Raw genomic sequence first — 12407 nt, 5'->3', positions numbered from 1 at the left:
GAAAGGGGGTGGGGATGGAAGAGTTCATGATCTAAAATTGTTGAACTCAATATTCAGTCCGGAAGGCTGTAAAGTGCCTAGTTGGAAGATGAGCTCCTGTTCCTCCAGTTTGCGTTGAGCTTCACTGGACCATTGCAGCAGGCCAAGGACGGGCATGTGGGCATGAGAGCAGGGAGGTGTGTTGAAATGGCAAGCGACAGGGAGGTCTGGGTCATGCTTGCAGACTGACTGAAGATGTTCCGCAAAGCGGTCACCCAGTCTGCGTTTGGTCTCTCCAATGTAGAGGAAATCGCATTGGGAGCAGCGAATGCAGTAGAATAAATTGAGGGAAGTGCAAGTGAAATACTGCTTCACTTGAAAGGAATGTTTGGGCCCTTGGACAGGGAGAAGAGGGGAAGTAAAGGGACAGGTGTTGCACCTTCTGCGGTTGCGTGGGAGGGGGCTGAGGTGTAGGAGGTGATGGAGAAGTGGACCAGGTTGAACCGGAGGGAATGATCCCTGTGGAATGCCACCGGGGGGGGTGAAGGGAAGATGTGTTTGGTGGTGGCATCATGCTGGAGTTGGCGGAAATGGCGGAGGATGATCCTTTGAATGTGGAGGCTGGTGGGGTGATAAGTGAGGACAAGGGGGACCCTATCATCGTTCTGGGAGGGAGAGGAAGGTGTGAGGGTGGATGCACAGGAGATGGGCTGGACACAGTTGAGGGCCCTGCCAACCACCGACGGTGGAAAACCTCGGTTAAGGAAGAAGGAAGACATGTCAGAGGAACTGTTTTTGAAAGTGGCATCATCAGAACTTATGAGACGGAGGTGAAGGAACTGAGAGAATAGGATGGAGTCCTTACAGGAAACAGGGTGTGAGGAGCTGTAGTCGAGGTAGCTGTGGGAGTCAGTAGGATTGTAATGAATATTGGTGGAGATTCTAGCATCAAAAATTGAGACAGAGAGGTCAAGGAAGGGAAGTGTCAGAGATGGACCATGTGAAAATGATGGAGGGGTGGAAATTGGAAGCAAAATTAATAAATTTTTCCAGGTCCAGACAAGAGCATGAAGCAGCACTGAAGCAATCATTGATGTACCGGAGAAAGAGTTGTGGGAGGGGGCCAGAGTAGGACTGGAACAAGAAATGTTCCACGTACCCCATAAAGAGACAGGCATAACTGGGGCCCATACGGGTACCCATAACCACACCTTTTATTTGGAGGCCCGAACAATCCCCATCCACCACTAATCTTCTCCGTCTGGCTGAAATTGTTGTCTCACTAAACAACTTCTCCTTAAACTCCTCTGACTTCCTCCAAATAAAAGGTATGGCTATGGGTACCTGCATGGGCCCCAGTTATGCCTGCCTCTTTATGGGGTATGTGGAACATTCCTTGTTCCAGTCCTACTCAGGCCCCCTCCCACAACTCTTTCTCCCGTACATCAATGATTGCTTTGGTGCTGCTTCACGCTCTCATCTGGATCTGGAAGCATTTATTAATTTTGCTTCCAATTTCCACCCCTCCATCATTTTCACATGGTCCATCTCTGACACTTCCCTTCCTTGACCTCTCTGTCTCAATTTCTGGTGATAGACTATCCACCAATATTCATTACAAGCCGACCGACTCCCACAGCTCCTCACACCCCACTTCCTGTAAGGACTCCATCCCATTCTCTCAGTTCCTTTACCTTCGTCGCATCTGTTCTGATGATGCCACTTTTAAAAACAGTTTCTCTGACATGTCTCCCTTCTTCCTTAACCGAGGTTTTCCACCCACAGTGGTTGACAGGGCCCTCAACCATGTCCGGCCCATCTCCAGCGTATCTGCCCTCACACCTTCCTCTCCCTCCCAGAACCACGATAGAGTCCCCCTTGTCCTTACTTATCACCCCACCAGCCTCTGCATTCAAAGGATCATCTTCTGCCATTTCCGCCAACTCCAGCATGATGCCACCACCAAACACATCTTCCCTTCACCCCCACCACCCCCCCCACCCCTGGCAGCATTCCGCAGGGATTGTTCCCTCCAGGACACCCTGGTCCACTCCTCCGACACCCCCTACACCTCAACTCCCTCCCACGGCACCTTCCCATGCAACCGCAGAAGCTGCAACACCTGCCCCTTTACTTGCCCTCTCCTCCCTGTCCAAGGGCCCAAACACTCCTTTCAAGTGAAGCAGTATTTTACTTGCACTTCCCTCAGTTTAGTCTACTGCATTTGCTGCTCCCAATGCGGCTTCCTCTACATTGGAGAGACCAAACGCAGACTGGGTGACCGCTTTGTGGAACACCTTCAGTCTGTCCACAAGCATGACCCAGACCTCCCTGTCGCTTGCCGTTTCAACACACCTCCCTGCTCTCATGCCCACATGTCCATCCTTGGCCTGCTGCAATGGTCCAGTGAAGCTCAACGCAAACTGGAGGAACAGCACCTCATCTTCCAACTAGGCACTTTACAGCCTTCCGGACTGAATATTGAGTTCAACAGTTTTAGATCATGATCTCTCTCCTCCAACTCCACCCCCTTTCTGATCCCCCTTTTTTCCAATAATTTATATAGATTTTTCTTTTCCCACCTATTTCCATTATTGTTAAACTTATTTCCATCCATTGTTTTATCTCTACCTTTTAGCCTATTTCAATCACTTCCCCCCACCCCACCCCCACCAGGGCTCTCTGTACCTTGCTCGTCCTGCTTTCTACCCTTAATGTCATCTATTAGCACATTCCTTAGATAATATCACCACCTTCAACACCTCTTTGTCCTTTTGTCTCTGACATCTTTTGGCTATCTCCACTTATTACTGGCCCTCTATCCAACTCTACCTGTCCCACCCCCCGCCTTAAACCAGCTTATATTTCACCTCTTATCAATTTTTCCTTAGTTCTGTTGAAGAGTCATATGGACTTCAAATGTTAACTGTGTTCCTCTCTGCAGATTCTGTCAGACCTGCTGAGTTTTTCCAGGTATTTTTATTTTTGTAATGAATTGGACAAACCAGGATCCAATTTTATCAAGAGGCTGAGAACAGGTATTGCATGGGTGGTCAAATGCACAAGTCTCTGATGAATTAAAACCATTCTATGCCTGTACATCCAGACTGAATTGTCAAGATGATATATGTTAAGGGGTGCAAGAGTCATCATCCCTTTGCAAAGAAGAGAACCACTATTGACAGAACTTCATAGTTCACATCCTGGTATTCCAAAAATGAAGATGCTCACACAATGTTATATCTGGTGGCCAGGTATAGACAGTGATATAGAAAAAATGGTTAATCACTGTTTCCAGTGTCAGCAACAACAGAAATTGCCCGTTTCAGCTCCACTGCATCCGTGGGTGTGGCCTGGTCGACCCTGGGTTAGATTACATATAGACCATGTAGGTCCATTTTTAGGTACCATGTTTTCAGTGATCATCAACACACATTCAAAATGGATGGATGTGTATGAGGTGAGATCACCCACATCGTGTGTAACTATTGAAAAGCTGCACCAATGTTTTAGTGTACATGGCCTACCAGAAGTCATTATTTCGGACAATGGTACTACTTTCACTAGTACGGAATTCCAAAGATTTCTGAACCTAAGTAGGATTAAACATATCAGAACAGCACCATATCATCCCTCATCCAATGGGGTAGTAGAAAGAGCAGCACAAACCTTTAAAACAGGCATGAAGAAATTATCTGAGGGAACATTAGAAACTCCAATTTCAATATTTCTTTTCAACTTTGAAATGACTCCTCATGTAACTACGGGCAACTGCCTTCGTGCAAGATTGAGTCTAGTATTCCCTAACTTAGAGGGAAAGGTGGAGAAAAACCAGGGTAGTCAGAAGGTGAATCATGATGTTCACAGTAAAGGTCAAGAATTTACTGTGGTAGAGACAGTTTTCATGCAAAGCTTTGCAACTGCACCGAGATGGGTTCCTGGTATAATCATCTCTGAAACAGGGTATTTGTCAAATCAAGTGGAAGGGAAAAATAGGATTGTTAGGAAACACATGGACTATCTCAGAAGTTGAGAGACACTCCAACAACTTACTCCACTTGAACTGAAGTTGAACCTTTGATCTCTGAGGTGACATATTGGCAAAGAATAGACACACCTGATGTCTCTGTTGAAGTAAATAATTCTGAACTGCCATTGTCTAAGAATGTCCCAGATGTTGCAGTTCCTGGTCAAGTCAATCCAACGGAAGACCCTCAAGTGGTAGAGTTCCGTCGCTCTACCCAAATGAGAAAACCACCTCAAAGACTAAATCTATAATTGCATGAGCTGTATATATTTGTATATGATATGGGTTAAGATATTTTTTGTAAATAAGAGTGGTAAAACAAAATTAAACGGGGAGGAATGTAGTAATTGTAAGTTAAACTGTATTTCATACTATTGTGGGGATCATATGACTGTGCAAAAAACTCTGAGGGATGGAGTTTTTGAACCTTATTCTTGGTGCAAGCATGTAGCTTCATCAGGAGCTCTGTAAATAAAGTTTACTGATTCTAACAAGAACCTTTTCTGGTACTCCAAGTTTATTAGATGGTCTGTGCTGAAGCCTCAACGTTTTACAATTTACACCAATGACTTAGATGAGGGGGGTGAAGGCTTGGTAGCTAAATTGCGGATGATACAGAGATAGGTAGAAAAGTATGTTGGGAAGAGGACATAAGGAGGTTGGAAACTTATATAGATAGGTTGAGTGAGTGGGCAAAAATCTGGCAGATAGAGTATAATGTAGGCAAATGTGAAATTGTTCACTTTGGCAGGAAGAATAAAAAAGCAGAGCATTACTTATATTGAGAATGGCTGCAGAATTCCAAGCTGCAGAGGGATCTAGATGTTCTAGTGCATGAGTCACAAAAAGTTAATATGCAGGTGCAGCAAGTAATTAAGAAGGTAAATGGAATGCTATCCTTTATTACAAGAGGAATTGAACATAAAAGTAAGGATGTTATGCTTCAGTTGTGCAGGACATTGGTGAGACAACCAATCAAATATTGTGAGCATTTTGCTCTCCTTATTTAAGGAAAGATGTAAATGCATTGGTGTTGGCTCGAGGTTTACTAGATTGATAACTGGAATGAATGGGTTGGCCTATGAGGGAAGGTTGGACAGATTGGGTTTGTTTGCACTGGAGTTTAGAAGAGTGAGGGGTGACTTGATTCAACTATATAAGATCCTGATGGCCTTGATAAGGTGGACATGGAAAGGATGTTTCCTCTTGTGGGTGAATCCAGAAATAGGGGGCACTGTTTTCAAATTAGGCGTTTCCCTTTTAGGACAGAGTTAAGGAGAATATTTTCTCGCAGAGCATTGTGTGACTTTGGAAGTCTCTACCTCAGAAGGCCATGGAGGCTTGGTCACTGAATGTTTTTAAGGCAGAGGTAGACAAATTCTTGTTAGGCAAGGGAATCAAAGGTTATTGGGGCTAGATGGGAATGTGGAATTTGAAACACAAACAGATCAGCCATGATCTTATTGAATGGCAGAGCAGGCTAGAGGGGCCAAATGGCTTACTTCTGCTCCTATTTTGTATGTTTGTATGTATGTATGTTCATAATTGTCCAAATAAGTTAATACTAATATTTACACACACACTCTAGTTATCTCTCTCCACCATGTATCCCTCTATTCCATTACTCTTTTAGAAACTTAATTTGTTTTGCACCACCTGATAATCAGGCACATCTTATATGTATATAATTATACTTCGAGTTTCATGTTATAGATCTTGTTTATGAATGTTGCAGCAGAAAAAAGTCCTGACTAACTGTGAGAACCTGCTAGAGCTGAATACCATTGATAATTGCACACGGCAGCCGAGGGGAATCAGGTGCACCCCCACTTGGAAGGGAGAGAGGTCCACGGTGCACCCTCCTGGGACTGGCTGGACTGGCTCCACAATGTGACGTCATCGTGCTCTGGGGCTGCACAGCAAAGGAGGAGATGTCATTGTCTTAGAAACATTGCTCTCAAGATCTACCCAGCAGCAACTTAAAACGCCAGCCCACATTCTGCAAGGAAACAATTTACTGGCAGCTATCTCATAATAATTCTAAAAAGAAAATTGTGCATCCTGCATATTGTATGCAACGTTTACTATATATATGGTATGGGACGTACACTACACAAATTGTATTGGTGCACAATGCGGATGTTGTTTGTGATGCCTATAATGACTGGTCACCTGTGGTTCACTTGGCAGAGCTCTTACGACCGAATTAGAGGGTGGGGTGAGAATTGTCAAGTCCCACTCCAGAGACTTTGGCAAAAAACCTAGCCTACCACTCTAATGCAATAGTGAGGGAGGGGTGCACTGTCTTTCAGATGAGATGTTAAATGGAGGCCTTTCAGCTGGGTGTAAAATATCCTATTGTACTGCTCCAAACAAGAGCAAGGGATTTTTCCCTGGGCCTGGCTAATGTTTAGCTCTCAACCAAAGTTCCTAAAATAAATGATCTGGCCATGATCACATTGCAGCATGTGAGACCTTGCTGTATGCAAAATGGTAGCTGCATTTCTCTGCATCACAACATGAAGACATTTTTAAACAAAAGCAAATACTGCGGATGCTGGAAATCTGAAATAATCTCTGAAGAAGGGTCACACAGACTCGAAATGTTAACTCTGTTTCTCTCTCCGCAGATGTTGTCGGACCTGCACTTATTATTATTATTTATTATTAAATACATTTTTAAAGTTGCCTATAAGGTGTTTTGAGACATCTGAGGTTGTGAATGGTGCTATACAAATGTATCTTATTTCTTTTACTAACTCCACTATTGTGGAACATTTACCTACAAAGAAAAAATACTTTGCTACAGCTTTTTAACTCACTACACTAACCGTAAAAATAATTCATTCTCTCTGTTCAGGATTTCTTCTAGCGAAGATCCTGGACCTTTTAAAGAGACTCACACCAAGTCTTAATTGATACAACTCAGAGCTTTCAAGGTCATAGAGAGAGAAACACTTCCTTTGGAAGCCTAGGAACTCTTTACAAAATTATCCCTGAATGGAGTGGGAGGGAAGGTAGACAAGATGGCCAATTTGCACACTACAAGCTTCCACAAACAACAATGTGATAATGGTCAGGCAATGTGTTTTTGCGATGTTGGCTGTGTGATATATATTAACCGGACCACCAGAGGGCACTCCCCTGCTCTTTTTCCAAGTAACATCACCTGAGAGAGCAGATGGCTAATGTTTAACATCTCATCCAGAAGGAAGACAGCAGCTCTGACAGTGTAACACTCTTGCAGTAGTGCGTAGGGCTGTCAGTCTTGGTTGCATGCTCAAGTCTCTGGAATGGGACATGAACCCATATTCTTCATCTTAGGAGGGAGACTGCTACCTATGAACCACAGCAGTGGTGATGCAAATCACTACCAAATCATCAGGGAGCCCTGATGTAGAAGATAGACTTGCCCAAAATGGACCAACTCACTAAATGGATGAACCAAAGAAACAGAGACAAATTCCCTTAGCCCTCTGTTTATTGATAATTACTCTCTCCAAGGAAACACTAGAACATGCTGCAGGCAATTTGCATGACTTCCAAATAGTGTTGAATATGTTCACGAAGGGACAAATTGTCTGCTGGTCAAAATAAGTTGTTGCTCTCTGGAAAGAACAGGCCATCCTGCCACAATATAGTCCAAATTTATCCAAAATTTAGAAAGATCCAAATGGACCATTTGGACTTATTCAGATATACAAAATATTTTGGTGCTCTGAGTTTGGATATTTTGCCAGGATTGTGACTGAGTAACTCAGGGCTCATGATAGTAATGACTGGAATAAAGGATGCTGTTGCTATATCTTCTCTTTTCAAAGTAAAAAAAAAACACACACTTACAATTCCAGAATTAGAGAGTAAAGGACTAATTTTGGCGATACCTCTAGCATATGTGCATGTTATGTTAAAATTGAGAGCCAGAGTATGGGTCTAGACCTCCTGTAGAACCCTTTCATATTCTCTCTCATGTCTTCTGGCTTCTTATGCATCTCTGCTTCACCATTCAGAGCATTGTCTTCAGCTGCCTTGGGCCTACTCTCTGAAAATCCTTCTCTAAACCCCTTAGTCTTCTTCTTTGCTAGCCATTCTCAAAAGTCTTCTCAAAACCCATTTCTGACCAATAATACGGTCATCTCTCTTGACTCCTGCATTAAGTCTGCATCTGCTTCTGTCCTGCCCTCCACAAAACACCTTAGGATTTTTTTTATATTCAAACTGTTAGCTATTTATTATCATTTATTTCAGAAACCTGCAGAACTTAAAGAGATATCTGAATTTTACGCCCTTCAGCCTAAATAAATAACTATATATCTGAACATAAGTCATGAATGTCCAATGACATTAATATGCTTTTGCTTTTGTATAGTGTACCTTTATTTAAAATGCATCTACCTATAAGAAATACAATCTCAAAACTAAATTCAGGAGACAGCTGTGCTGGAAGATAAATTGTCCTAGTTGTTTCCAATACAGACTGAGTTTCGTAAGATATTTAATTGATTGTTCTCCAGTTTACATACAGCAGTTTAAGCACATAATTTCACCTGCGTATTGTTTTCAGCTTATCTTCTTAACACTTTTGAATGAATTAAACTCAATTATTAACCTATTAAATGATGGTGTCAAAACAACACAGATAGGTTCTTGAAAAATGTGTTAAAACATGTTAAAAGGCACTCAGTAAAAATTATACCCATTTAATCCAATACTACATCGACATCATGAACTTTAATAAAGTGAATGATTTAATTATTTTCTTTCATTAGGCCATATTTAATAAAATAGGGGAATTAGTACACAGACATGACAATATTTGAACTACTTATATACAAATGCAAATAACATTAACAATTAAATAAGCAATTTGTAGATACACTGCTGCGCTAATATATTGTTATGCCTTACCTGATTTTGGAACAGATTTCTGCACACAATTCTCACATTTGCACACTTGACCCAGTTTGAGAAGAAAGAAGAAGACTTGTTTTTTATACTCAGACCAAGAGAGCAAAGTCTGCAGTGCCAAACTCATAGAGCGTGCACCTGCAATAACTAACCACTGCTTAGGAAGCTGAACATTGTTAATTTATAATCAACTTTTGATGGAGAAAGTGCTGATACTGGGAGAGCTGGAACTGTGTATTCTACCAAATCACAATTTAGACACACAAAAAATGCAATTTGCCTAATTTGGTAAAATCGTTCAGGTGGGCAGAAGCAATTTTTTGGTGGTGAGCAAGATAAACTATGTTAGTGCTAGCAATTGAAACAGACACAGGGAATATTTAACTCTCCCCGCTTTGTGGGAAAGGAAGAGAGGCAGTCCAAATGGAACTGTTCTATTTCCTGCTCCACTCCCAGTATAGCGCTGTTAGTTTTGGTAGTGAACATGTGCAAATTATGATCCCTTAACGTACATGGGAGCCAATTAGCACATTAACTCAGAGATGTATTGACGATACAGCATTAAGTTAATATCAAGCACTCTCGGGTATAGCACAGCAAATGTTCCTCCCACTCTGTCCTTAGAATGACATCCCTTCCTGCTTTGGAGGGACCTTTCCTGAAATCATCATTGTGTGGCCTCTCTCAATGAGTCCAAACCCATTGTCTTGGTTGTATTAACAAGTAGACAGGCAGAAGAGGTTTTGTCCCTTTCAGTCTTAAGGCCTGGTCAATGTTTTATATAGGTTTACATATTGTTAATTGCACAATCGTCTGTGGTAACTTTGACAGAAAAGCTGCAAACATGATAAAAACTCTCTCCAATGGTATTTGGAAGATTGTGTTGAGTCTCAACTCAGTGCTCATGTAGATATGGATGACATTATAGGCAGTAATCTTACAAATTTACAGCTGAAAGGAATTTTGCCTAGAACGCCAGGAGCTAAAAATTAATTTGGTCAAAGTGGTCATGATTCATTACCTGTCCATGCCCTTAACTCAAATTTGGTGCTTCTTAAAAATTCATTCACAGGATGTGGGCTTCATTGGCTAGGCCAACATTTATTGCCCATCCCTAGTTGCCGTTGAGAAAGCGGTGGTGAGTTGCCTTCTTGAACCATTGCAGTCTATGTGGTATAGGTACACCCACAGTGCTGTTAGGAAGGGAGTTCCAGGATTTTTACCCAGTGACAGTGAAGGAACGGCGATGTATTTCCAAGTCAGGATGGCGTGTGCAATCTCATTTACTTCATTGTAGTGTAGGACCGAGTATTTGCCACATTGTTGGCCACCCCTGCATTCAGCATGAAGCTGAGCAGCGTTTGCCAATGACGCATATGGCGACAAGCCTTCTGTTCTTGAAGGCAGTCTATCCCTGTTATTAGAAAGCTGTATAAATGATAGCTGGCTGTTGTTGCATACTATTGCTACAATTCTATACCAGGATGTGGCATGGGAGGCCTTGGTGGTGGAGGAGAGGTGCCAGAACCCCAAGTGGGGCCAGAAGACACTCAAGAACAAACCACAGAGGGTATTGGGAACAGGTGACCAGGGATCTCAATTCCCAGTGTCTGAACCAGAATGTTCTCAGCCATTGTTTCAACCTTGAGTCTCTTCTCAATTCCCAGCTTACTCTACCCTACTACCTGACCTGATGAACAAGCTGCTGATGGTGTGGCCAAGGCCCTCTTGCTGCACTGCTTTGCACTTCCCTTCCCTCACGCCAGCCTTCCCCTTTCCCATTTTTTGCTTTCAGACACCCAAAAATGGGCATTGTCTCCAGGAGGAGGAGAGAAAGCAACAGCACAATACTATGAAGAGACCCCCTCACTTGATCTCATTCTTGCAGCTACCAGCTCTGCACTGAATGGACTGTAAAGGCTTGTACAGTGTTGGAATCAGCACATGTTGAGTCACCGGGCGCAAGTGTGGTGCAGCATGGCCAGAGTAATGGATGGCTCTTGAGCCAGTTCACTAGAGGGCATGTTTTTTTTACATGGAACTCAGATGAGGACCTCGATAGGATGGCATACAACAGAATGCTGATGAGGATGCACACCAATATGCAGGGTGTAATGGCTGGCTTGTCAGACAGACTCCTGTCACTGGCAATCAGCATGGAAGAGTTAGCATTCAACTTGGCAGAGGGCATTGTGCAGAAATTGCCCTTTCTGCAGCATCTTTTTCATCTTCCTTTGGTGCTGCAGACCCAGAGCCACTGCCTCGACAGCCCCCATCCCTGTTGCCATCTTTGTGGGGACAGTAGACCTAGTTCCTCTGCTCTCCCTGTGAAGCTACAGCAACAATCCCTGGCAAATCCAGCAATTCAGAACAACAACTCCAAAAACACCAAAGTACTTCCAGGTGCTTTGCAATTGTAGAAGTTCTTCAAAGTTGCCTTACCTGCAAGTTGGGTGCCTGGCCCTTTAAGTACCGCCAGCACTGGGTTCAATTTTCAGCTGAGTGATGTAAATTTATTAATTGGGCTTGTGTAGCCCAAATTTGGTCAATTGAGCTGGTTAGGCAGATTGATGTCATGATAAGACACATTCAATTGCTTGCAGAACTCAAAGGGAACTCCCATGTAAGCACTCCTCTCAAGATGATGTGCCATGCGACTGTGGCAGAAGTAGCTGGTGGCATAGCCTGCACCCCCAGGTGGGCATTCAGCTTCACTCATGCCTACTCCTGCCACATTACACTCAACTTGAACAAGGTCTTCATTTAATGACTCATCCCAAAAGCGGCACCTTTGAAATGTTACACATCCTTTCAGTCATTCATTAAAGAGTGCTTGATGGGCTGACTGGCTCCTTCGGTGCTGTAAAATTTTATGATGGAATCAAGTTTTGAAAAAAATTAGAGTGGTTGAAAATTTCAGCATCAGAGAGAATAAAGCAGAGGTGAATGGAGTCGATGCTCAATGAATGGTCTTAATGATAGATTAGATATTAGATTTGAATTCCGACCATGTATCTGGTTAAGGACATTGTGTTTGACCAGGTGCAGGTTCAGTCTGGAGGAACAGTTGGGGACAGATTGAATCCAACCCCAAGCTGCTATGTTTGTGGAAATGTTTGCCTTTTTATACATTAGTCTAGGAGATGTTGTTGGATGGGATGGTATTTATGATAAAATCTTGAAAGGAAGTTGGGCTGAGTGCCTTTGGCTTATATATCGAGGCTGACTCCATGTTTGTGAATGAAGTCATTGAAGGACAGTGAAGAGATTTTCAAATGAGCCAAAGGTACAATCTGGAGGTGACCAAAGAGAGGCATTGAAAAAGATGAACTGGCTCTGATAGAAAGGGGCGGAACCAGGAGAGGGTAGTGCCAAAATGTGACTAATGGAGAAAAATCTGGTAGAGACGGAAGGAATGTATCAAAGGCTATACAGGTGGAAACTGGTGCTTCTAACCTTTCCACAATTAGTATTAACTGCTCTTAATCACTAG

Source organism: Carcharodon carcharias, chromosome 8, assembly GCF_017639515.1.
Source record: "Carcharodon carcharias isolate sCarCar2 chromosome 8, sCarCar2.pri, whole genome shotgun sequence".
NCBI classification, from domain to species: Eukaryota; Metazoa; Chordata; class Chondrichthyes; order Lamniformes; family Lamnidae; genus Carcharodon; species Carcharodon carcharias.
This window is presented reverse-complemented; position numbering follows the sequence as displayed.